General features: G+C 42.4%; 1 long non-coding RNA gene across 1 annotated transcript in view; it reads right to left on the minus strand.

Annotated features, from left to right (window-relative positions):
* Nucleotides 1-15,746: 15,746 nt before the first annotated feature.
* Nucleotides 15,747-26,356, minus strand: part of LOC113882951 — a 41,941-nt gene continuing 31,331 nt past the window's right edge. The window contains exon 3 of the long non-coding RNA XR_003508498.1: nucleotides 15,747-16,398. This is a non-coding gene — a long non-coding RNA (uncharacterized LOC113882951). The remainder of the gene's footprint in view (nucleotides 16,399-26,356) is intronic.

A 26,356-nucleotide genomic window follows, 5' to 3' on the forward strand; every position in this document is an offset into this window, starting at 1 on the left:
AATGTGAAAACCAACAAAAGAGCCTCAAGACAACTCTTAAGATCTCATTTATGGAAATCAACTTACGCCCTGAAGCACTGCAAACCCTTGTATACTAATATACATCACTTTATTATATTTATCTCAGGCATTCTATTTATTTTTTACAAATATAATTCTGATTCTTTTCCTCTGTACATGCAAATAAAGCCACGGTGTGTTGAGTTTTATGAGGAAGTGCAGTTATCCTTGACTTTAGAGCATTGTTTCTTTACAGAAAAATGGCTTAGGGTTTTGTTACTTTTTTATTTCGCAGGTTTTGGCTATTAGCTAATATTTCAAACAGTAAAATTAAATACTTGGATCAAAGTATTAGCATTCTAGATGATCAAGCCATTTATAATGAAACTTTCAAAAATTAAGAAATGATTATTTGTTTAGTACAGAATAATGTTTACTTTGAGGGATGAAAGCTTTAAAAAATGTGTTTGAATCATACACATTTTGAAAAAGGCTTCTAACCTTGTTTTAAAAAATCTGACTAAAAAGTTTAAAAACATTTCTGTTCTTCTCCTCTTGCTGTTGCCGTCCTGTTTCGGTCTCTGTGAATTTGTAAGACGGCTAGAGCGACATGCCGCCGAAGCCCGTCATTTAAGGTAAAAGGCAGCTGGGCAGTGACTCCCCTGGTGGCCCAGTGGTTAAGCCTGTGTTCCCAGTGCGGGGGCCTGGGCTTGATCCCTGGGGAGGGAATGAGATCCCATGTGCTCAACTCAGACCCTGCTGCTGCCACTAAGTCGCTTCAGTCGTGTCCGACTCTGTGCGACCCCATAGATGGCAGCCCACCAGGCTCCCGTCCCTGGGATTCTCCAGGCAAGAACACTGGAGTGGGTTGCCATTTCCTTCTCCAATGCATGAAAGGAAAAAGTGAAAGTGAAGTCGCTCAGTCGTGTCTGACCCTCAGAGACCCCATGGACTGCAGCCTTCCAGGCTCCTCCGTTCATGGGATTTTCCAGGCAAGAGTACTGGAGTGGGGTGCCATTTCCTTCTCAAACTAAGACCCAGTTCAGCCAAATAAACAAATAAATTTTAACAACAACAACAAAAGTCTGTTGGTTAGCAAGTACCATCGAAACAAAAGAATTTGTCAACTGAGTGCTTATTTTGACTTCATATAGACAGAGCTTGAGTCTCAAGCCAGAGTTGCATAATCTTTATGCAAAGACAATATAATCAACATGAGTTAGAGGAAACAGCTATCATAAATTGTCACTAAATTATTCAGAAACTCAAACAGCTAGTCTGAGAACAAAAGGTACCCAAAATGTCAGATAACTTTACCGGGATAGGGCAGTGTTATTCATCTTGGGCAATTCCGAGGCAGAAGCCACATTTGAAATCAATTCAAGTGAGCTGAAATTTAAATAATCAAATACAATGTTGTCCACCCGCCCTCCCCGACCACCCCACCCGCCCCAAGCCCCCGACCCCTGCCTTTTTTGGTGAGGCAAGCCAATAAAATCAGGTATGTAACAATCTGTAGAAGTATGTAATAAAAGTTTCTCAAGTGCATAAGTGCTACATAATGTATACTATTAACGTAAAAGGTAACTTATTTGCTCAGATGTGCACTGAAATCTCCGGGGATTCCCAACAACCTGAGGAAGAGAACTGAGCCACTGAGCGCCAGTGTGGGGAGAAAGAATGTCTATTATAGGATGCTTTCTGGAACTTTTGTATTTCTACAATGTGCCCTATTAAACTAATCAAAGGTTAAATGAAGTAAGATAATTTCCAAATTATATTCAGGGCACCAAGGTCATCTTGATCATTCGAACAACATGGGAAATAGCTTCATTCTTTCTACTCTTTTATGTACAAATAGTTAGGCAAAGTTCCAGGTTCCTTACATAGACAGAGGAAAACTCTTCTAAACAAACAAAATAAATTCTAAGCTTCTGAAATTCTTCTCCTGAAATTCACAAGAAAAGTCATGCAGTGGACTGCCAAAGGGGAGAGGGAAGCAGGGAGGGACAAATTAAAGGTATGGGAATAACAGATTACTAGAAAATATCAATAACCTCAGATGTGGAGATGACACCACCCTTATGGCAGAAAGCGAAGAAGAACTAAAGAGCCTCTTGATGAAAGTGAAAAGAGGAGAATGAAAAAGCTGGCTTAAAACTCAACAGTCAAAAAATGAAGATCATGGCATCCAGTCTCATCACTTCATGGCAAACAGATGGGGAAACAATGAAAACAGTGAGAGACTTTATTTTTGGGGGCCTCCAAAATCACTGCAGATGGTGACTGCAGCCATAAAATTAAAAGATGCTTGCTCCTTGGAAGAAAAGCTATGACCAACCTAGACAGCATATTAAAAAGCAGAGACATTACTTTGCCAACAAAGGTCCATCTAGTCAAAGCTATAGTTTTTCCAGTAGTCAAGTATGGATGTGAGAGTTGGACCATAAAGAAAGCTGGTGCTGAAGAATTGATGCTTTTGAACTGTGGCATTGGAGAAGACTCCTGAGAGTCCCTTGGACTGCAAGGAAATCCAACCAGTCCATCCTAAAGGAAATCAGTCCTGAATATTCATTGGAAGGACTGATGCTGAAGCTGAAACTCCAACACTTTGGCCACCTGATGCGAAGAGCTGACTCATTTGAAAAGACCCTGATGCTGAGGGCAGGAGGAGAAGGGGACAACAGAGGATGAGGTGGTTGGATGGAATCACCAACTCGATGGACATGAGTTTGAGCAAGCTCTGGGAGTTAGTGATGGACAGGGAGGCCTGGCGTGCTGCAGTCCACAGGGTCCCAAAGAGTCAGACACAACTGAGCAACTGAACTGAACTGATTAGTAGATACAAACTACTATATATAAAATAGATAAGCAACTAGAATATACTGTACAGCACAGGGAATTACACCCATTATCTGACAATAACCCACAATGCAATGTAATCTGCAAAAGTAGTGAATCACCATGCTGTTTAACTTAACATAAAATTGTAAATCAACAATACTTTAATTTTAAAAAGTTGTAAAAAATGCAGCTGAGAGCTTGACTATTTATAATTCAGCAAGAGGGTATTTTTACATAGTGGAACATCGTATCTGAACCTCCTGGGTGCAATTAAAAGATTTAGTTCCTTCTTCATATACAGCCAATGGATCTCGGATCCTTTTTAATTGCTTAAAATCTGAGCTAACCAAAAAACTCAAATAAGCAAAAATTGGATAAATGAGATTTATGTGCAAATTTTGCACAAAATAAGATTCAAGATTTTTTTAAAAGCTGCAACTCAAATTTCAGAGTTTTAACTTGGTCATTTAAAAAATGTATTCAACTTTACTACTCAACTTTACTATTTAGAACAGTTCTTCCCTTACTTTTAAATTTTATTTTAGTTTTATTCACATAACATAAAACTTACCACTTTAACCCTCTTAAAGTACCAAATTGTCCTGCATTTAGTACATTTTCCATCCTGTACCACTACCTGGTTCTGGAACCTTTTAGTTGCCGCAAAGGAGTCATTAAACAACCATTCCCCATTCCTTCTTTCCCCCACCCCTACCCCTTGACACCAAGCAATGTGTATTTTATCTCTATGTATTTGCCTATTCTGTATATTTCATAAATCATTTTAAACTATATAATTTAGTAGGTTTTAGTGTATTTCGAAATGTTATGTGCAATCACCACTAATTTCCAGAACATTTTCAAAATGTTCTCAAAAACAATTACACCCACTAGCAGTCAACACTAATCCCCGTCCTCCCAACCTGTTACCTGCCAATGTGCTGTATATATCTATGGGTTTGCCTTTCATGGATATTGTATATAAATATTCATATGGCTGTGGGCTCTCGTGCCTGGCTTCTTTCACTTAGCATAATGTTTTTAAGGTTCATCCATGTTGTAAAATATATCAGTATTTCATTCCTCTGATGGCTGAATGATATTCCATTGCTACTAGGTTCACGCACAATTTTTTGTTTGAACACCTGTTTTCAATTCTTTGGGGGTAAACATTACCTAGAGGCAGGGTTGCTGGGTCTTATGAAATTCTCTGTTTAGCCTTCTGAAGAACTACCGAACCATTTTCCATAGTGACTGCACTATTTTATATTCCTACCATTAATGCACAGAGATTTCAATTTCTCCATATCCTCGTCAACACTTACTTTTCCTTTTTTGGTTACAGCTCTCCTACTGGCATGAAGCGGTATCTCAGATCAGATCAGATCAGTCGCTCAGTCGTGTCCGACTCTTTGCAACCCCATGAATTGCAGCACGCCAGGCCTCCCTGTCCATCACCAACTCCCGCAGTTCACTCAGACTCACGTCCATCGAGTCAGCGATGCCATGCAGCCACCTCATCCTCCCTGTGGTTCTAATTCGCCTAATGATGAATGAATCCAGCCACCTCATCCTCACTGTGGTTCTAATTCGCCTAATGATGAATGAATCCAGCCACCTCATCCTCACTGTGGTTCTAATTCGCCTAGTGATGAGTGATGTTGAGTGTCTTTTCCTGTACTTGTCGGCCACTTGAATATGTTCTTCGGGGAAGTGTCTATTCAAGCCCTTGGTCCGTTTTTGGACTAGGCTGTGTTTCTGTTGTTGAGTTGTGCAGGTTCTTTGTATAGTCTAGATACCAGATCTTTATCAGATACATGATTTGAAAATATTTTCTCCCAGTCTGTGAATTATTTTCCATTTCTTGATAGTGTCTTTGGACATACAAGTTTTAAATTTTGATGGAGTCCGTTTTTATTTCCGTTTCTTGTGCTTCTGAACCACTGCCACATCCAAGGTTGTAAAGATTCACTCCTACATATTTTCTTCTAAGAGTTTTATATAGTTTTAGCTCTAATATCAGGTCTCTGATCCACTGAGTTAATTTTTACATATGGTATGAGGTAAGGATGCAATTCATTATTTTGCAAGTAGGTACCCAGCCAGTTGAAATATGGACTGATAAAGGCAGCACATATCAACGTGTGCTCTATCTTATGCATATTATGTTTGTTGTAAGGTATCTCCCAGTAGTTCATTGGAAGTATGAGACAAGTTGGAATATCCAGGGAATGGAATATATAAATTAAGTCCACACTGGGCCTCCACAATTTTCATAATATGAGTAAGTGCAAGGAGAATTTATAAGCAAATATGTGACTCTTACTTCCATCTGCCACACTGAGATTCACACAGGACAGTCACACTGAAGTCATACATAGATGTGACTCAGACAATTCACGGGCATTTAGTTTAATGGAATAATAAATTTTAGCTATGAAACGCTTCTGTGTAAAAGAAGTCACAGTGACCTTGTTTATCTGCTGTGTGAAGAATTTTTTTTTAACACAAACGATTTTTAGAATTTGGATAACATGCTTCTTTGGTGAAGATATTAATTTTCTTTTCAGACTTCATACCACACTGGTGATTCACTTGTTGATCTCAAAATTAACTGCCTGCTACATACCTTTTTGAACAAAAGTGATCATATTAGATATGGAATTTTGAGCAGAACATTCACTATTATTTAAGAATTTCTTCCCAGTTACCATGACAATGTGATCACAGAGCTGAAAGGGCTTGGAGAGATTCAAAAAATCTTTTCAGCAGGGAAGATACTGTTGTTATTTTCTAGTCACATATTACACTAGTCAAACTATCAAAGGGAGAAGTCGTGGTGGAAACACTAGAACCAGGTCACCGATCGCATGCATTTGTCTTATTACAATATACTCTAACTGACAATAATACAGCTTTTATTAGGCTACCATCTCCATATTCTGAAATCCCTTTCCTCCAGTAGAAAGTGAATTGTGTACATGCACAAAACTAGATCTTAAATCAGGCAAACACGTTTGAGAGGTTCAAGCATGTGCTCGAACAGCAGCAGGTATGTTGAAACTTTACTGACTCCTCTGTCCCTGCAAAAAATTAGCCTGAGCTTAGGCTCTAAGTTAAAGAACAGAACGACTGTTTCATGAGCTAAGAGCCCTTACTCCTGGCAATGATCTCATGAATTATACTGTTTCATGTAACAATTTTGTGGAAATTATCCCTTTGATAGTAATCACTAAAGTTAATATTTAACGTTGTAACAAACAGCCATTCAGTGCATTTTAAAGAACTTGTGCCATGCCGTGGAACTGAAAAATCAAAGTGACAGGGAAAAGGCCACCCACACCCTAGGTATTCCCCACCCCTAAGCAGCCCCACAGGCCCCGCCCATCCGAATCTTTTATCCCGCCAACAGGGATGCACGTTTATCCCGCCAACAGGGTAGACAGGAAGGTAGGGACTGAAAGAAGCACCCTGACCATTGCGTTGCCCATTAAGCTCCCAGCATCCGTGCGCAGCACTGTAGAGTGTGACTGTGGAGATACGCTGCGTACAATATTTACAGACCACAGATAACAGCGCATCCTCTTCAGAACATTTGCTGGGACAAACTATCACTGCATTACATAGAACATCGATTCCTATTTTTATTCATGAAGAAATGGATCCTTAAAAAACGGATCCTCTTTCCCTAGAAGAAAAAAAAAACTTCACCTAACTTATTTGCATTGCTTTAATTGTGCCAATTTTAAAAATTGAGATTAAAATATAGTGTTGATGATCCCATCTCCTGTTTACCATGTCTTCCCTTTTATTGCGCCTGGGACCATTAGATTCTTTCCGATTTTTTCTTAACATAAACTGGTCCCTACTCTTCTCAACCCATTTGTCATTACACATTGAGATGTTCTAAAACAAACTGGGTTCTCAGGCAGGTATTTTAAATGTTTTTTTTTTTTTTCCCTTGCCATGTAGTAATCCTATTTGGAGGGCCTGATGTTCTATTGAACACTTAGAGAAACGTTCTCTTGGGTTGCAGACAGTTTTATGAGCTTTGATCTGATTTTCCCCATTGACTCACCCGTGAGAAGAATGCAATTTAGCCAGGCTTAGCGTTAGGATAACAGCAAGAGTTCACAAATTAGCCTGCTCACAGAGACGTGCACTTGGCTGCTCCATGCTCAGCATATTCTGTAACTTAAAATGCCCTGCACCTTCCCCACAAAAATAGAAGACCTTAGAAAAATTTTATTTTCTCTGAGGTACGTGGTCCCACAACCACACTCTAGGTAGGAAAAGATTCCCAAGGATGTCCCATAGGGTGAAAAATATCTTTCACTGGTGTCCAATTCAGAGGACAAAGGTGTTATGTCAGAGCCACATGATTTATCAGGGCTATGTCTACTCAAGCCCTGATTAGACGCTGCATTGAAAGGATTACACTCAGCCTCCTCTCTGCCTTTCAGAGGTTGGTTCAGGCACTATCATCTCTAGCCATTTGGAGCAACTCACCATCCTTGACATCTAATCAGAAAAGGACAAAGAATCTTAAACCTGCGTGCACAGTGGAGACTCCTGCAGAGCTTTAAAAAACAAAAGACTGACACCTTGGTCCCAGCCGGCAAGCCCAGAGATTCTGAGATTGCTATTTTTCAGTGTTCCTCAGGGGAGGCAAATAGCCAAGGTTGAGAACATTGACCTTGGGTTGCTCCCCACTTTTGTTTAATTTCAACTCAGCTGCCATGGAGTAGGAGAACCCTGTAATGCAGTAAAATTTAGTTCCCAAACCAGTACCACAAGCGTTTTTCGGGGAACTTGTTAGAAGCTAATTTTGAGACCTCACCCCAAGACATCAGAAACACAGGGAGTAGGACTCAAACATATGTGTCTTAAATGCCTTCCATTTGCAATGAGCAGATACAAATTACTATATGTAAAAGATAAAAAAGGTCCTACCCTTTAGCACAGGGAACTGTATTATCTTGTAACACACCATATGATAAATGAGATGAAAAAGCATACACATACATATATATCTGAACAAATTTGCTATATATCAGAAACTAACACAACATTTAAATCAACTACACTTCAATAAAAAATAAATAAAAACCACAAATGCCCTCCAGGTGATTCAGATGCATGCCAAGGTTTAAGCTATGAAAGATATTAAGGGTTTTCCAGACTTTTAAAGTCCTGCAGCAGAGACACACACAGAGCATCCAAGCTGGCCACGTCCCTCCAGGGACCAGAGCTTCAGCAGACCGGCTGATGCCGTCTCTTATTTCCCTGTTTTCTGCATTGCTGGTCATAAAAGTCCTATCTGAACCCCACATCTGCTCAGTTCTTTAGAAGTTTCTGATGCCCTTGTGAAATTATTTTTCCCCACTCAGATATTTCGATGGACAACACAGTAGGAAATTAAGTCAAGGGGTCTGGACCCTCAAACTCAGGTACCTTCTTGCCCCAGAACTGTTAAGGCAGATTCTTTATATGAAGTCAAACAAGTATGAATGGCTCAACATGGAGCAGTTCTTTCTCTAAAAGTCTGAAACTCAGATTGTCAGCTCAGATAGAACTTGGCAGTTGGAAACTCAATAAAACAGCATTAGGGCAGGCTAACTGTGAATCAATCATTTTTGTATTTAAGAAAAAAAAAAAAAGGAAGAAAAAGAAAAAAGGGAGAAAAAGCAGCTGCTGGATAGCTCTTCTCTTAAATGCCTGCCTGACCTGCTGCTTTATTTTTCTCTCACCCTCCTCTGGATTTTTCCTCCCTCAAGGGAATTACATGACAACAGAAAGGCCTCTTTAAAGGGTCAGTGGGAGAGATGGGTGGTTGATGGATGGTCTCCATTTCTTTTAAATGGCAATAAAAAAAAAAAAGCTGGTCTACAAAATAACTTCTTGAAACATTTCTGGAATCAAGAGAAAAGTCGGTAGATGCTATGGACTGAATGGTGTGTCTCCTTGCCCACATTCACCTGCTGAAGCCCTAACCCCAGGGTGACTGTTATCTGGAGGTGATTAGGAAGTCATTAAGGCTTGGTGTTGCTTAGTCCCTCAGACAAGTCAGACTATTTTGCGACCCCATGGACTGGAGCCTGCCAGGCTTCTCTGTCCATGGGATTCTCCAGACAAGAATGCTGGAGTGGGCTGCCATTCCCTTCTCCAGGGCATCTTCCTGACTCAGGTATCGAACCTGGGTCTCCCTCATTGCAAGCAGATTCTTTACTGGAGGAGCATTTAATTTATGTTAAAATTTTAATTCAAAGATGATATTCCTAAAAGGAACGCAGTAAAAATTCACTCCAAGTAAACCTTATTATCAGGCATGGATACATTCTGCATGTCAAATGTTTTCTGATCTATGACCAATGGAGAATCTTCCTGAAATTCTAATTTGCCTTATCAAGCTTAAGAGTTGATGGGTTGATGAATGCCTCATCCCTTCTGTATGAGACCACATGTTACGGTCCATTCTCAGGTCATGAGGCCACATCAAGTCCACGTAGTAAGCCATTCCTAGGCAAAGAACAGCCTGGGACCACCTCTCTGAGCAGGGAACGCTGCTGGGGAAATTTACACCAAGAAGAGTGGGGAAGAGAGGTCAGTTCATGGACATGACCCTTCGAATGTTGTTGCTGATCTCTGAAAGGATCATGTCTAGAACTCAGGCCATCTTAAACCAGGAAATTTTCCAAAATTACATCAAAAATGAAATTTTCATTCAACTATTAAGTAAGCTAATATCTTAAAGAAAATATCATAAACACAATGCCCATTTCCTTATATTAACATAGTTCAAAGTGTGTCTCATGAAAAACATGTGCTGTACTACAGGCTAATGGGAATTTCTTGAAAAAATAATGCTGCAATCATTTATAAATACTAAACACATATTTTATATTTGTAAGTGCATGTGAATGTATATGTCAAAAATACTAACCATGTATGTATCTGTAGAACAATTATGTCACTCCTGTATTCAATGGTTTTTATTTTTTTAATGACAAACTGCCTTCTGGAAATGGTATGGCATCTAACCAAATGCCTGAAAATTGCACAAACTTAAGATGTTTGATCTGAATATTAATTCTTAAACAACACTACTAACCAAGAATCCATTAAAGAGCAAGACATCTGCATGATTACTTTTGGTGAATGTGCTTTTTTTTCTTTCAAATTACAATGTATAGTTTTAATATTACTTGATGTTTCTTGCCCTTAACCGCACCGCAAGCGTGCATGGTAGCTCTGCAGCTACAACTGGTGTCTTCTTGACTTGTTATAACTTACAAAATGCTCTCTGGTCAGGACTTCCCTGGAGGCTCAGTGATAAATCTGCTACCAATGCAGGAGACCCGAGTCCGATCCCCGCCCGGGAGGATTCCGCATGCTGCGGAGCAGCTAGGCCCGTGTCCAACAACTATCCAGCCTGTGCCGCAGAGCCCCGGAGCTGCGACTACTGAGCACAGGGTGCCTACCCTGCAGCCCACGCCCTGCCACCCCGGGAGCCGACGCAGCGAGAAGCCCGTGCGCCACAAGTCGCTCTCGCTGTTTGCAACTAGAGAAAAGTCCGCCCAGGAGCAAAGGCCCAGTACAGCCCCAAATAAATAAATTGTAAAAGAAATAAAAAGCTCCCTGATAAAAAAGCTTGGGGGAATGTCCTAAGTGATCCTGCCAGCTTGGAGGAAGAGGAAGAAACGGAGACTGGTACAACCAGCACATATAGAGGTGCGCTAAGTGCCCTGATAAGCAGTGTAAAGGGAGCGACATCTCCAAGACCTGTGTGCAGCCGCCTCGTATCCAGGAAACGAGATGCGGCCATGCGCATAGCGTCAGGCCGCTGGGGTCACTGCATCGCTACCTGCCCCTGCCTCCGTTCACGCCCGCTGTCTCCGCTCAGCTACCTCTAGCACCCACCTCCCTCCTCATTAGGGGTGAAGCAGTCAAGGCAGCAGAGGGTGAGTCAGTATGCAAAACCGCTCCAGCTGCCATCCCCCTGAGCCACAAGTCAGCTCGGGTGGAAAACAGGGAAGCATAATGGTGCCTTAAGGGAGGGCAGAACTGATGAGAACGGGGATGCAACCTGCATACAAATGTAAGCAAGTTAAAAATTCAAGTTCTTACAAAGAAACGGAGTCCACCGAGGAACTGCAGAAACCTGTGATGTAGGTTAATAAGATGCTGCGTGCGTGCCCAGTCATGTCTGGCTCTCTGCGACCCGGTGCGCTGTAATCCACCAGGCTCCTCTGTCCATGGGATTCCCCAAGAGTATTGGAGTGGGCTGCCACTTCCTTCTCCAGGGGATCTTTCTGACCCTGGGCTCAAACCCGCATCTCCTGCATTGGTAGGTGGATTCTTTACCACTGAGTCACCTGGGAAGTCGAAGACCATGACATTACAGAGCAAAACAAACCCATATCCTTATGGAACAGGTTACTTACGCTAGACCTCAGAGCTAGGAGGGGAGTTTGAAGAAATTCTGTCTTGAAAGTAGAATGTAGTTGTTTTCAGAGAAAGAACTAAGTTTACCTTTGAGACAGATATTCTCAGAATTAAGAACTATAACCCAAGTAAATTATTTAGGGGAACAAAGTCAGTATTAACACACTCCAGGGGGAAACTGTGAGGTCATCATTAACCAAAAAGCAGATGATTCAAGTGAACACGTGTTTTTTTGTTAACGTATTAATGATCATTATTTATTGACTGAAGTATTGATGCTACATTTTCCCCAAAGATAATATATTTAGTTTACAAGTTTGTCTATTTTTCAAATTAATTTTTATTGTCATATAGTTGCTTTATGGTGTTGTGTTATGTACTGTACAGCAAGGTGAATCAGCTATAATATAAATATATCCTCTTTTTTGGATTTCCTTCCCATTTAGGTCACCAGAGAACACTGAGTAAAGGCCTCCCTGGTGGCTCAGATGGTAAAGAATCCACCTGCAGTGCAGGAGAGCTGGGTTGGATCTCTGGGTCGGGAAGATCCCCTGGAGAAGGGCATGGCAACCCACTCCAGTATTCTTGCCTGGAGAATCCCATGCATGGAGGAGCCTGGCGGGCTGCAGTCCATGGCTGCAGCACTGAGCAGAGTTCCCTGAGCAGAGTAGGTTCCTATTAGTTATCAAATTCACACACAGTGCTGACAGCGTATGGATGTCAATCCCAATCTCCCAATTCCCATCCTCTCCCCTCAACCAAGGGGGAGGAAGGGGGAGCACGTATTCCTCTACTCGTTTAGTAGTTCTTCTTCATTACGCTGTAAATCCTACATAGGTGAGCGCTAAGGTGTCTGACTCTCGATGGTCCCTTCAGCCCACACATCACAGGGACCAGCACACAGTAGGCCTTCACGCATGGTGGCTGGATAAATACAGGAATCAAGCATAAACCACTGGTGCTATGAACATAACTTCTAAAATGGGAAGACAGAACCAACCCATCAACAGTGCTTGTCATGGAATTATCAACTCCAATTAGAGGCATATTTTCACTGTGAAGGACTTTCATATATGTTAAAATATGAAACAGATGTTAAAAATATATCTAGTACAGAATTTCTCTAAGAGGTTAAACTTTAAGCTATGTTTATCTCTCACTGTTTAAGTTCAGGAATAATGACTCATTCTTCTATTGTACTGTAGCATCTGTTAAAGGTCACTGCCGTGTTGCCTCACAATAAACCTTTCTAGTCCCTTTTATTAGACTCAGAAAACTGTATGAGCTGGTTGCAAAGTGAAAGGGCACTTTGTAATTAAATTCTGACATGCACCTTTTCTGTCATATAGACGGTTTCATGAATCAGGACGGGTGACAACAGAAGAAAGGCATGTGGATACAAGTACATACCTCCTCTTACCACGATTTCTGAAAATACCTCACAGCGAAGTTATTGTATGATCACATGGATGATTTTATTTCTCAAAATAAAAGTTTCAGAGGCTGAAACTGGGTTGTTTTCTTGTGCAAATCCCTCAGAGTTCCAATAACAGTCTGTGGAATTCTCTAAGCCAGAGTACTGGAGTGGGTAGCCTAGCCCTTCTCCAGGGGATCTTCCCCACCCAGGGAATGAACGCATGTCTCCCGCACTGTGGGCAGATTCTTTACCAGCTGAGCCACAAGGGAAGCCAAATATACCAGGAGAGTGGGTTGGATTCTAGCCTGGCCATTTTGTAAGCTGCAGCAAGTCATTTAACCATTAAACCTCAGTTTTCGCATCTGTCAAATGCAGGTTAAGAACAAAGCTACTTTTTGAAGAGGTATTTGGGGATTAAATAATACAACGCACATACAATAGGTGCTGGCATCCTGAATGTGTCCAGTGAGCTTTAGCTGTTCCTGAAAACAATGACCACCTCCGGCCACTTGCCTTGTGCCAGGGACAGTTCTACACACGCAACAAACTTGACTCATTGACTCCTCATACCACTCCTTTCAAGTAAATATGTGTATTATACTCCATCTACACAGAAGAAACTGGGGCACAGAAAGACTGTGCGACTTGCCCAGGCTCAGCTAATTGCAGAACTGGAATCTGGATCTAGGTAATCAAGCTCAAGAATGCAAGCTCTGTGTAATTTCACGTTAGCCATTCATGTGGCATTGTTAAAATCAGATCACTCTCTCATATGCAGAAGAAATATACCTGCACCGTTAGCTTAAATCAATATGCATGGTAAGATTCTAAGGAAATTAGAACTGTGACTTATACAAAGGAAATGAAAGGACTCAATTTTAGAAAAGGTCTCTGCATCTGCCTTTTTCTTATGAATATCTATCCAGTCATGTTTTATTCTGTTGTATTCGGTACACACATATTTCCATGTAATTATTTAAATACAGTGGACTTAAGATCTTCTTTAAATTTGTATCTGCCATTTGATTGTTTACAAAGGATGTTCTCTGAATGTAATTCAGATTCCTTTTATCTAAGTATCTAGCTCAGCTTGACACTGAATGTTAAGAAAATTTCTTAGTGCAATTTTCCTGATAGCTTAACATGATTTAAACCACGGATTTGCTTTCACAAAGTGAAATGTATACTCAATGACTGCGTTGTCAAGAGGAAGAGGGACTACTGGAGATAATACATAACCTACGGTGCTTTCACACTTCAATATCTTAAAAAAAAAAGAACTGGGATGGAGGCAAACTTGTTCCCTTTTATGCAGCATTATCAAGAAAGAACTGGGATTGGCATATACTTAGTGTATGCCAATGACTTGTAATTATTATTCAGTTTTGGAAACTCTGGGTACTGAGGTCAGGAGGCAATCCCGTCAGAGGAACACTTTAACTGAAAGGGAAATAGATCCTGAGACCCCCACTGTATGGTCACAATGGGGTACCACTGAAGTACAGATACAGATATGGTCTCTAAAGTAACCCATATATTAAGATCACATACTATATTGGCCCAAAACACAGACATCAGAAGAAGAAAGACATTATTAGTAATTCCGCAAACACTTTTTAAATGATTATTATGTATCAGACATATTATGTACTGCAGCTGCAGAGGATTAAACCATGTCTTCAAAGTTCTTACAAAAAAAATGTAAAAAGAGGCCCGTGCACAGAAAATCAGCATATAACATTAGAGGTACAAGCCAGCAGAAAGTTTCCACAGCTCTCCTCAGAGACTTAAGGGGGTTCTGGAACCAGAAAAAGGTAACCCCCCCGAAGGTCTCATGCTAACCTGCCAAGAGTTTGGATTTTTATCTTGAAGGTTATGGGATGCTGTGTGAGAATTTTAAAGATGGGAAACCTATTAATCGGACATGAGTTTCAACTGAACTGAACAGTTAGTTTGCCTTTGGGCTACAGCAGGGAAGAATGTGGTCAGAAGGGAGGATGTCGGCAGCTTGAAGTCTTTTAAGAGGAATCGGCAATGAACAGTCAAGACAAAATGTGAGGAATGGCTGAACGTAGGCAGTGTCAGAGGAATAGATAGAAAGAGGGTGGTTACAGAAATATCCAGGAGGCACAGTGAGGACATGGGCGGGGGGGGGGGGGGGGCGGTGGCGCGCGGATTAGACCTGAAAGATGAAAAAGAAGACCTGCACAGACGGATAGATTTGAGGTTCAGAAGTAAAGGAAAGGAGGGACTCCCCTAGTAGTTCTGTGGATAAGAGTCTGCCTGCCAATGCAGGAACGCGGGTAAGATCCCTGGTCTGGGAGGAGCCCTTGTGCCCTGGACCAGCTGAGCCCAGGTAACACAGCTACTGAGCCTGTGCTCTAGAGCCCTCGAGCCCCACTACTGAGCCCACACACTACAACCACCGAAGCCCTGCCTGCCTAGAGCCTGTGCTCCGCAGCAAGAGAAGCCACACACGAGAAGGAAGCCTGCACACTCTGAGGGAGAGTAGCCCCAGCTCCTCACAACTCGAGCAAGCCTGCATGCTGCAACAGAGTCCTAGCATGGCCAAAAACAAATAAATTAGAAGACTAAAGAGAAACAAAGGAAACGAAGCCAACTAGGGGAAGGTTGGTGTGAGGAGGAGAAAAGATTAGTTCCGTCTTTGAACATCTGAGTTTGAAAAATCCACCAGACCACCAATAAAAATGCTCAGCCAGAGCAGAATCCTGGGAAGCGACTTTGTGGGGGCAGTGAGTCCACCATCGCCCCCGTTCACTAGCATTTGATTAAAAGCAACTTTCCTTTCTAACAACAACAACAACAAAGCCCAGCCAGCATATAACTGGATATATGGATTTGGAGCTCAGTAGAGGAGTGAAAACTTGACAGCAAGATTTGGAAGTCATCAATTCATTGAGGCTATGACTGTAGCCAAGCGACCAGATGAGATCGCACAGGGTCGATGAGCAACGTCAGAAGTTATGTCACAGGACAAAGAAGCCCACAGGCCAGTCATATTTAAAGTACAGACAGGAAAGAAGGGGCTGAGAAACTTTAATGAACAAACAGCACAAGAAATCAGAAGGAAACCCAACGCGTACGTTGCCAAGAAGCTCTTTCCCTCTTGACTTCCTGGAACAAAGGGGTAATCAATCAACAGTGGTGAATCCCACGGCATTTTCAGAGATACAAAGAATTAGATCGTCTTCCCGAAGAGGACTGGACACACAGAGAATATGAGTCTTGTGTGGATGATCTTGCTTTTCGTAAACAGGGTAGCTCCAAAGAATGCCCTTCTTTCCTCTGGACGGCGGACCGCAGCCCGGGTCTCACTGCGCAAAGCGCCAGGCGGAGGAGGACGCGCCATCAGCGAGAGACGGGCCGCCAGGAGCCAGAGCAGGCGCCCCCCAGCGCCAGGGTCAGAACCAGAGGTGAGAATACCTGCCCTTGTCTTCAGCAAGCGATAGACGATGATCCAGTGTGGTCAACAAAACGTACGGGACGTGATGAAAGGGGGCTTTCCCAAGAGACTTCCCTCTGTGCAGAGAGGAAAAGGCACGCCTGTGAGTCCCTCCTTGATGTGACTTCCCACTCTGGCCTTTGAACCCTTGTCCTTCAGCCTGACTTACGGGGGACGACAGAGCGTCCAGACCGAAGGAAACCGGGTCCTAGATGACATTACTGAATGCCTAGAACAGACCAGACACGAAAAACAGTCAGACACAACTTGGCCACCGAACAACAATAAAAAACACTAAAAATCACTCACCTCTGGACTTGTTATGTGAGAAAATCATCAACCCACACAGTCTAAGTCAATGCAGTCAGATATTCTGTGAATTATAGCCAAGAGCATCCTAACTGATATACCCTATATACTCAAGGGCTCAGATGATGTTATTTAGACATAAATGGAATAAATCTCCTTTCTCTGAACAGGAACGATGTAAAGTTACCTTTGAAAAAAATTATTACTGTGTCAAAAACTGTCCAACATGTATGATCTTTTAATATATTTTCCTACTACAATGGAAATGCCTATTTTGACAAAGGCAGCTGAAGCATACAGCCTGGAGTACCCATCACGCCTGTAGAAACTTAAGATGAACAGTTCCAGGAAAATCTGGGAAAGAGCTGGGATGCAAGTCAACAAATAAATAAGCTCTGCGCCGTATCTGTGGTTGAGTTTCAACCCAGGAGGAGACCATCGTGTCAGGAGAACAGATTAAGATGTGCAAACAAACCCCTCACCCCGCACACAACCCATCGGTGTCCCAGCTGAGGTTGGAAGCCAGGTTTTTGTGTTTTTAAAATGTCCAGATGCAGCGCCTTGCACTGATTAGCAGCATGGCCCTCTACATGAATGCCCTTGCAGACCGCAGCAAATGAAACCATTGGGTCAGGATTAAAGTGAACATAGAGAGAACTCCAGCAGAAGGTTATTAGAGCCGAAGCCTTTCTCAGGCAGGAGTCCTCCAGGTAAACACTGCCTGGAACAGGTATCTTGCCACACTGTTAAGACTCTGCTGGAGCAATGGGAGGAGTCTGCCATTTGCAAGGGTGCCTAGGGACGTTGCTTTTCATTCCCCCAAATTCCCTTTATTCCTCTGATCTACAAGATTAGCAAAGAGTGACCTGTGGGTGCAGAAAGAGTTGGTAGATATTAGTGATACTTATCTCAGCAAATGAGTGATACTGACCTTTATCTCAATAAACAAGAAAGTTCTCATCGAAGCTGTTAACTTGAGCTTTTTTTCCATATCAGAGATACAGACTTAACCTGAATATATTCTTGTGATGCCTGATGTGACTTTTCTAAAGCAGCAAGGATGGTCCCCTATAGACGTGGCATAGGACAGAGTCTCCCAAGTGTTCTAAGTCACAGAGAACCTTCCCTTGCTCTCCTTTGACCCCAACATAATCCAGCTCTCAAAGTCCCTAGGTAAATACTGTCTCCTTAAACTCTCCCCAGTGACCTAAGCCAAGTCATCAAGTTCTTCCCGAGTGTCTCAGGTAATGTATGGATTACACGGAAATTTTCCTTTTGTTTTGGAATTATCTGTTTCCATTTGGTTCCTGGGATTCATAAAGTGCAACAGTAACCGCAGGGCTCCTGGGACAAGGATGGGGTCTGCACAGGAGACAGCAATGTGATTCCGGTGCGTGGACACACAGGGGCACAGACAGACCCTCCGACGCTGGCAAGTAACAGTCACCATGTTCTTCTTCCAAGTAAGACGTTCCCTGTTGGCTTTGATTGTAAGAAATACGCTGCGTCTCAAATCACAGGTATTGCTACCTGCTAGCCAAATTGTTTGTAAATTGAACAAAAAGATTCCTCTGTGGTCAATGTGTTTCTGGATTCTGAGGGAAAAGGGAGCCCTTTTGACAAATGTGGGACTTCATAATTCTAAGCTTAATACAATACTTTCCCAAGGGCAAAGCTGACAGTTCTGCATCAATCCACGGGCAGAGTCGAGAGCTGATGATTAACTTTTAACAAAGCCTAATCAGAGAATTAGTAGTGTTGGGGCTCAGGGCAGGCCGCCCCTAAATACACCAAGGTAGCATATTGTTTATTTTTAATTAAAGCTCCTGAAGTAACAGCCGCACAAGAAGGACACGCTGACTGTTCTTTGTCTCTGAAAGCAGGAAGCAAATCTCCCACGGGAAAGGCACCCTGCCTGTATCAAGGCGGTAGAAGGTATCCTTATCACAGACACAGAAAACCTAGTGTCCCAAAGACTGTATAAACAAATCTTGGTACTTCTTCCCTGATTTATTACCATAAACCCTAACTTCTTTGTCTTGTCAGTTCTTCAAAAATATATTCTTTTTTTTGTCTAAAAGGTAAAAGCTGCCTGCTTTGGTCACTTCTCTGAGCCCCATCACTTTGGGTTTCCCAAACACACAAAATAAAAGTTTGATTTTCTCCTGTTAAACTGGCTCGTGTCAGTTTAAAAATTGTTAGATCAGCCAGAAAAACCTAGATGGATAGAGAAAATTTTTTCTCCCTAACAGTAGTATTGGTGTTGTACAATTTCAAGGAAACCAGGACACTGCCATTTCAAAGATGATCTCTTCGAATCAGTAGTGAGAAGAACAAAGGTTCAAAGCATCCTTTGATGTCAGTTGCCAGAAAATTCCAAGATCCTCCATTTCAATGAAAACCGATTCTTAGTCCAATGGGAGCAACTTTTCAAGTTCCCCTCATCCAGGTCACTGGGTCAAGAAACATCTTCCTTCGAGTGGCTTTGAAGCTTTATGTTTAGATCTTCTGATTCCACTATCTTGACAGCATCTTTGGAAATTTCTTGAGGCCGTATTAGAATAATTGAGGTACTGTCTGCTTTTCATTAAGGATTGATTAACTGGAGATGTTCTGTTTGTAATTCCTCTTTTGAATGTGGGCATACTGACTTGCTGGCAGTCAACCCCTCTTAGGCAGGCTCTAAGAGAATGACACTGACACAGACGGTGCGGTACTGAAAGCGTATGTTTCACTAGGTGTGGCTAAAACCACCACCGATAGCAATACTTACCTTACTTGGAATAAAGTGTTTGCAGAAACTCCTTTTTAAATACAAATATATGATCTCAGGCTGCGGTGTTTTGACCCGCTAGTTGTCACTAAAACCGTCTCATTCCATGAGCAAAAAGAAGAGTCCTGAGAAGGATGACTGCGGGGAGCGAGCTCCGCCCCTGGCAAAGGTCATGAGGAAGGAGGCTCGGCATACGCAAAGGCGGGATCAAGCCTCAGGAGTCCCCCTGGAAATTCTCGAGCATCTACCCCCAAAACCAGAGTCTGCCTACTTTCTGCTTTGTGCTCTCACCTACACCTCTGACTTTACGGGGGGCTGTCCCCCACTACCTCTCTCTGAAAAAAGAGTTAGCTTACAGCTCCAGTTAATAATTCCTGGGTGTGACAGTGTTTCAACCTACAAACTCCTTTGGAAATCCTCTAGCCTGCCTGAATAGGTTTTTTCCGGCAACATGTGATTGTTCAGAGCCTCAGGAGATGTTCTAAACTGTGTAAACACAGATTCCTTTGAGTAGTTAAAAGATTGATTAGAAATTGTATTGGTGAAGGGTTTTTCACTTGTTGGGCCAATGTTTGCTGCTAAGTCTCCGTATCCCTTACCTACTGTGTCCTTGGCGGTGTATTGATTGATATAATGGGTGTATAGAAATGTAAGTAGTGGCCTCAATGTTTGTAACCTTGGACCCTTGAGTTAATTCTTTTCTTGATTGAGCCCACCTCACCTTTGCCCTATAGGAATGCAGCTTTATCCAATGCTTTTTGGAGGCTGGCACCTGACTTTAGAATAATCACCTTTAGAGAAAAATAAGTTTCTTAAAATGTTAACAGGCTTCCTGGCCAGAAGATGCTGTAAATCACCTAAACTTTTGCATATGATAAGTTTGAAAGCCTGGCTTCGATACGGACCAGGAACTGCTGTCCTTACATGACTCTACCCCTTCCCCCATTATCCTCTATGCACAACTTAAGGTATAAAACTACTTTGGAAAATAAAGTATGCCCTTTTGTTCACCGAAATTTGGTCTCCCTATGTCGTTCTTTCTCTCACCTTCTAGCTGAACTTTTCCTCTGAGGCAGGGAAGCTCGTCAAGCCTACTAATTTTGCCTGGGCTTCTAAGATCTGACCGGGGAGGCCTTAGTGTCTCCTCTCCTTCGGGAGAATGGGAGGACGCCTGCGGCCTTCGTAGGTGACGTAAATTCCCTGCTTTGGAATTTTATTCAGCCTCTTTTCTTCACTGAATCTCTTCGCTGAGCTATCCTTATTTCACCACTCTTTATATCCTTAATAAATGTTTAATTAAGCAGTTGTTTCCTGATCCTCGCTGACGCCGTCCCCGCTTTGAATTCCCTGGATCCACCGGGGCTGGACCCCGGCAGATGACAGCCAGGTTTTGAGGCGGGATGAAGGCCAAAGGGGTGGATTAGAGCACGAGCAGGGTGAATGACAGATGTTCAGGCTTGAATCGTGTTCCACAGGATTCCTAAGTTGAAGCCCTGCTCCTCAGTGTGACTGTGTTTGGAGATGGGGCATTTTGGGGATAATTAAGATTAAATACAGAGTATATCTTGCAAACTGCTGCGCTGGATGAAGCACAAGCTGGAATCAAGATTGCCAGGGGAAACATCAATAACCTCAGATATGCAGATGAGACCACCCTTCTGGCAGAAAGTGAAGAGGAACTAAAGATCCTCTTGATGAAAGTGAAAGAGGAGAGTGAAAAAGTTGGCTTAAAGCTAAACATTCAGAAAACTAAGATCATGGCATCCATTCCCATCACTTCATGGCAAATAGATGGGAAACAGTGAGAGAATTTATTTTGAGGGGCTCCAAAATCACTGCAGATGGTGTTTGCAGCCATGAAATTAAAAGAACCTTGCTCCTTGGAAGAAAAGTTATGACCAACCTAGACAGCACATTAAAGAGCAGAGACATTACTTTGCCAATAAAGGTCCGTCTAGTCAAACCTATGGTTTTTCCAGTAGTCATGTATGGATGTGAGAGGTAGACTATAAAGAAAGCTGAGAACTGAAGAATTGATGCTTTTGAACTGTGGTGTTGGAGAAGACTCTTGAGAGTCACTTGGCCTGCAAGAAGATCCAACTAGTCAATCCTAAAGTAAATCAGTCCTGAGTATTCATTGGAAGGACTGATGTTGAAGCTGAAACTCCAATACTTTAGTCACCTGATGCAAGGAACTGACTCATTGGAAAAGACCTTGATGCTGGGAAAGATTGAAGGTGGGAGGAGAAGGGTACGACAGAAGATGAGATGGTTGGATGGCATCACTGACTTGATGGCTGTGAGTTTGAGCAAGCTCTGGGAGTTGGTGATGGATAGGGAGGCCTGGCGTGCTGCAGTCCATGGGGTCACAAAGAGTCGGACACGACTGAGCGACTGAACTGAAGATTAAATGAGGTCCTAAGGGTGAGGCCCTAATATAATAGGACTGGTTCTTATGAGAAGAGGAGAAGATGCCAGAGTGTTTGCTCACACGTGCTCTCTTTCTCTTCCGGGAAGGGGAGACGTGAGGAAAGGCCACGTGAGAAAACAGGGAGAAGGTGGCCATCTGCAAGCCAGGAGGCGTTCTCACTAGAAAGCAGCCTGCGGCACCTGGGTCCGGGATCAGCAGCATCCAGAACCTGAGAAAAGGAACAGCTGCTGTCCAAACCGCAGCCTGGGGCATCTTGTGAAGGCAAGCAGACTAATCCAGTGGGAAACCCTGGGAACCCAGAAAACACAAACACGTCTCTAGCTTCCGAGAACAGGAAATGGAAAAGATAGAGAAAGGCCAGGACATGAGGTGAACAATCGAGAAAAAGGCAAAGTTTCCCAACATTAGACCTCGGCTTTCATGACGGACGGACCAAGAGTTCTATTCTTGGGTTGAAAGGTGCACTCTATGTAAATCATAGATATTTAGAACCTTTCAAATTTCAGGTCAATATGCTATTTCAAAATGAATTTAACAGTATCTACATAATAAGAAAAAATTCCAAAAGGATCTTTAGTCCAAATATTTGGACAAAATTCTAAAAGAAGGGGCACCAAGTTCTAGATAAAATTAATTACCAGTGGCACTTAAAACTAATTTTATCCAACAGGGAAGATACAAAAATTGTTTCTATTCTGCAGTGCCATGAATTCATAGCTTATCAGAGCTTGAGGAAAACTGAAATTGCCTCAACCCACTCATTTACTATGTTTATACACTTGTTAGATTTTAACTTACTAAAAATAATGCTTTAAGATCATTTTAAGATAATTCTTGTTTACTTAAGTATTAAGATTATATTAGAGTATACATAGAAGGGTAAACCTTATTGTTTAAAATTATTGACTTTTTCTGGAATAGATGAAAAGTCTAATTTGGAAGGATACATGCACCCTGATTTACACAGCAGCACTATTTATAGTAACCTAAATGACCACTGGCAGAGGGATGGATACAGATGTGGCGTATATATGTGTTTGTGCGTGTGTTATATATATGTACACACATACATGTGTACACACACACACACACACACAATGGAATATTACTTGGCCACAGAAGAATGAAACAGTGCCATCTGCAGCAACGTGGACGGACCTAGAGTCTATCACACTAAGTCAGACAAAGACAAATATCATGATATTGCTCATATGCGGAATCTATGAAAATGATACACTTTATGACACAGAAATAAATTCACAAACACTGAAAACAAACTAATCATTACCAAAGAGGGAAGTGGGGAGGAAGGGCTAAATTAGGAGCTAGGGATTAACAGATACTCACTAATGTATATAAAATAAACAATAAGGACCTACTTACAGCATAAAACAAGTAACTACATTCAATATCTTACGATAGCTAATACCAAAAAAACCCTAAATGATATATACACATATATATATACATGTATAACAGAATCACTTTGCCAAATGGTTGAAATTAACACGTTGTAAATCAACTGTACTTCAATTAAAAATGTAAAAAAATAAAGTGATTTTTAATCTATTATCTTCACTCAAATCAAAATGATTATCTAATTTCAAGGTAAACTGTAAAATGTTTAATGTATCAGCCTAGTGAATAATACAGATAAACAGACATAAACACAGACAGAGAGATTCCCAGGCGAAACTTTCCGCAAGGTCCTTTAAGTAGGTTTCAATGTCCAAACTGCGGAGACGCTTTTCTTCACTTCTTGAGGCCCTCCTTGTACTAACCGCTCCAGATGCTGAGAACACCACGAGGGTTAATCTCTGATTTCAAGCTGCTCTGAGACAAACCCACCGTACGTATGCTGCGGTTAGACCACAGTTACATCTGTTTCCTCTTAAAGTGAACCTCTACATGAAATAATATAATAGCTCACTACCAAGATTTTTCTTTTCTGGGGAAATAATGGCAATTCTTGTTCCACAATGGTTCTGTTTGGTTTTGTTGATTTTAATGATAAGATTAGTGATATTTATTTTCAATACCAGTGAACTAATAGGTTTTCTGAGTCCATTAACCTATATATAACTTATTTATATCAGCACAACTAAAGTCACGACAGCTTGAAGGGTTTGTAATAAATGTGCACTTTTGATTTGTTGGTTACTCTTTCTCATGGGCCAAGCCTTGTTAAGAAAGCCTGCATGTGTTTAATCTGTCTTTGCAAACAGTATACATGCTACAGGAAAAATATTTTTGAAATATTATCAAGGTTTCTTTTCCCTAGCCAGCAAGGGTTACTCACAGCCTCAAGGAGAACTGGAATCCTTTGAACAAGAATGCACAGAGCACAAGTCAGCTATAGATTCTGACTTACAACATGGCATCAGGAGGCAAAGTTACGCTGCCATCTTGATAAAATAAGACTTTATGGAAAGGAAAAAGGGTGTTTCCAAGTGACAAAAGCTTCCCTTTTAATAAATCAAGAATCGAGATTAATGAATGAGCCAGAAACTCCTCTTCTCAGTGGATCTTCAGGTGAGACTCTCACTGGTGCCCCGTGCCAACCCGGGGAAGCCACTCATGGTGGACTGGAAATGATCGTGTGGCATCTTCAGGCAAGGAGGGAGCTGGAGGCAGTTCCTCCAAGCCTGGTGGTGTAGAAAGGGTAACCAACATCCCCGGTGTCCCTTCCCAGGTTAAATTCAGAAGGAAGTTGAAGGTCCTGGCTGTGTCTGCCAAGGGATCTCCTCCATGAGGGGTGTGCTCAGAACTCAAAAGGTGCCGAGATTCTTCCTTACTTGAGAGCCAGTAAGTTCAATGCCCACTGCTTCCCAGACACCAGAAGAATACCCCAGACTCCTGGGACAGGGCTGAAGGACAGTTTCTGAGTCACAGTTACAGCAGTAACACAAATTTCAGTATTTCTTATTCTCCAAGCCCCAGTCCCACAGGGCAACACAGAGCAAACCTAACAACAGCTACACACAACGTAGGGGAGCCGAGCCTTTCATAACTGGGGGTCGGCCGGCTGCCCTTTGCCCCAAGGCTGGCAGTAGCTGTGCTGGCTGAGGCAGGTCAGTTCACAGACGCGCTGGAAATGCTCTTGCAGCACCCAGAGCATCAGTGCCATGCTCCAAGACACACAGAAATGCCAGACGCCCATGGAGAATGATCTCCCAACAGGGTGGAGTGAGCCCCCAGCCCGGTGAAGTGGTGATGGTCAGTCAATCCAGGAGTCCTCTGGGGGTCTCCTACAGCCCGAGCGGCTCTGCACTGTTGCTGAGAGCCGAGGTGGGCCTGGTTTGAATCCCCAGAACAACAGTCACGCTCCACCCAGGCTCTGAGAGCAGAGCCCGGGACCAGCCACCTCCGACGGTGAGGTCCGAGGCCTGAGCAGAGACAAGCAGGGTAAGACCGCTCCCCTGGAGGAGCGCCCTCATTCCCAGCAGTGCCATGAGGAGACGCATGACCTCCCTGGGAAGGAAGGAGAAGAGAGGGAAGAAACTGACCTGAACGAGAATCTGAATGACCTGTTTATTCAAGTAGCACTGAATTAATGTGAAAGAGTCGAGAAGGAAATGCTAACCCACTCCAGTATTCCTGCCTAGAAGGTCCCACGGACAGAGAAGCCCGCCGGGCTGCAGTTCATGAGAATGGATGCAAAGAGCTGGATGTGACTGAGCACGCACGCCAGCGCGCTCTGAAAGAGACCTCAAGCGGAAGAACTGAGCTTCCTTTACTCGCGAGTTTCTCTCCACTGCTGGACGCGCCCACTCCTGCTTCTGTATAAATGAAAACTCCTAAGCAGCAATGAGATCAGACAGACAGTACATATTTCCTGCCTGACTATACTGTGTAAATTTTGACTCAACATGTATGTATTAAGTTGGCGCTAAATAATCACAATGACAGGGTATTTTCATCCCAACACTAAATTTTTAAAGAGTATTTTTAGGAGCCACATTATATGAAGCAATATTTTTACATAGTTGTGAAACCTAAAGGTATTGCAGACAAAAAAAAAAGACAAAAACAGGTCCTTTGAGAGTTTAGTTGAATTAACGGGTGGTTCCACAAATGAACCATGGGGAGCTGTAATTTTTTTCAGTACAATCATAACCTGTCAAAGTTAATGCCATGGTACACCTTGTACAAAGGTGCCTTGCAGCTGCTGTCAGAAGCATAATCATAGCTTAGCCACTTATTAATCTGATCACATCTTCTGGTTTCTACGGGTTCCAATATCCAGTGGCTTAATAGTTGTCTGGTTTTTCTTTGACCTTTCCATAAAATTTCCCTTTGCCCTACTTAAAGCCAATACTTCAGACTTTATAACAAGTCTACAATTTCCAATTATTATCTTGGAGTTTCTACACACAGCCTTCCTATTACTGTATATCAGTGTCAATGGGTGTGAAGTTATGAAGCCAAAGGCCCGAGACGGAAGTCCGGTTCCTTCACTCGTGGCCTTGCGATTCTGCACAAATGGCAGCGTCCACGTCCCTAAATCTTCTCGTCTTTAAAACTGGGAAGACTTTATCACCCAAACAGGCCTCACATTGGTCAGGGCTGCTGAAACGCAGACTGCTGGGTGTAAAATTCGTCATTTTGAATGAATGTAAATTTCTACTCTGAATTTTCCGTGGCAGAGAATTAAACTGTCAGTCAGAGCTGAAA

Source organism: Bos indicus x Bos taurus, chromosome 24 (assembly GCF_003369695.1).
Source record: "Bos indicus x Bos taurus breed Angus x Brahman F1 hybrid chromosome 24, Bos_hybrid_MaternalHap_v2.0, whole genome shotgun sequence".
NCBI classification, from domain to species: Eukaryota; Metazoa; Chordata; class Mammalia; order Artiodactyla; family Bovidae; genus Bos; species Bos indicus x Bos taurus.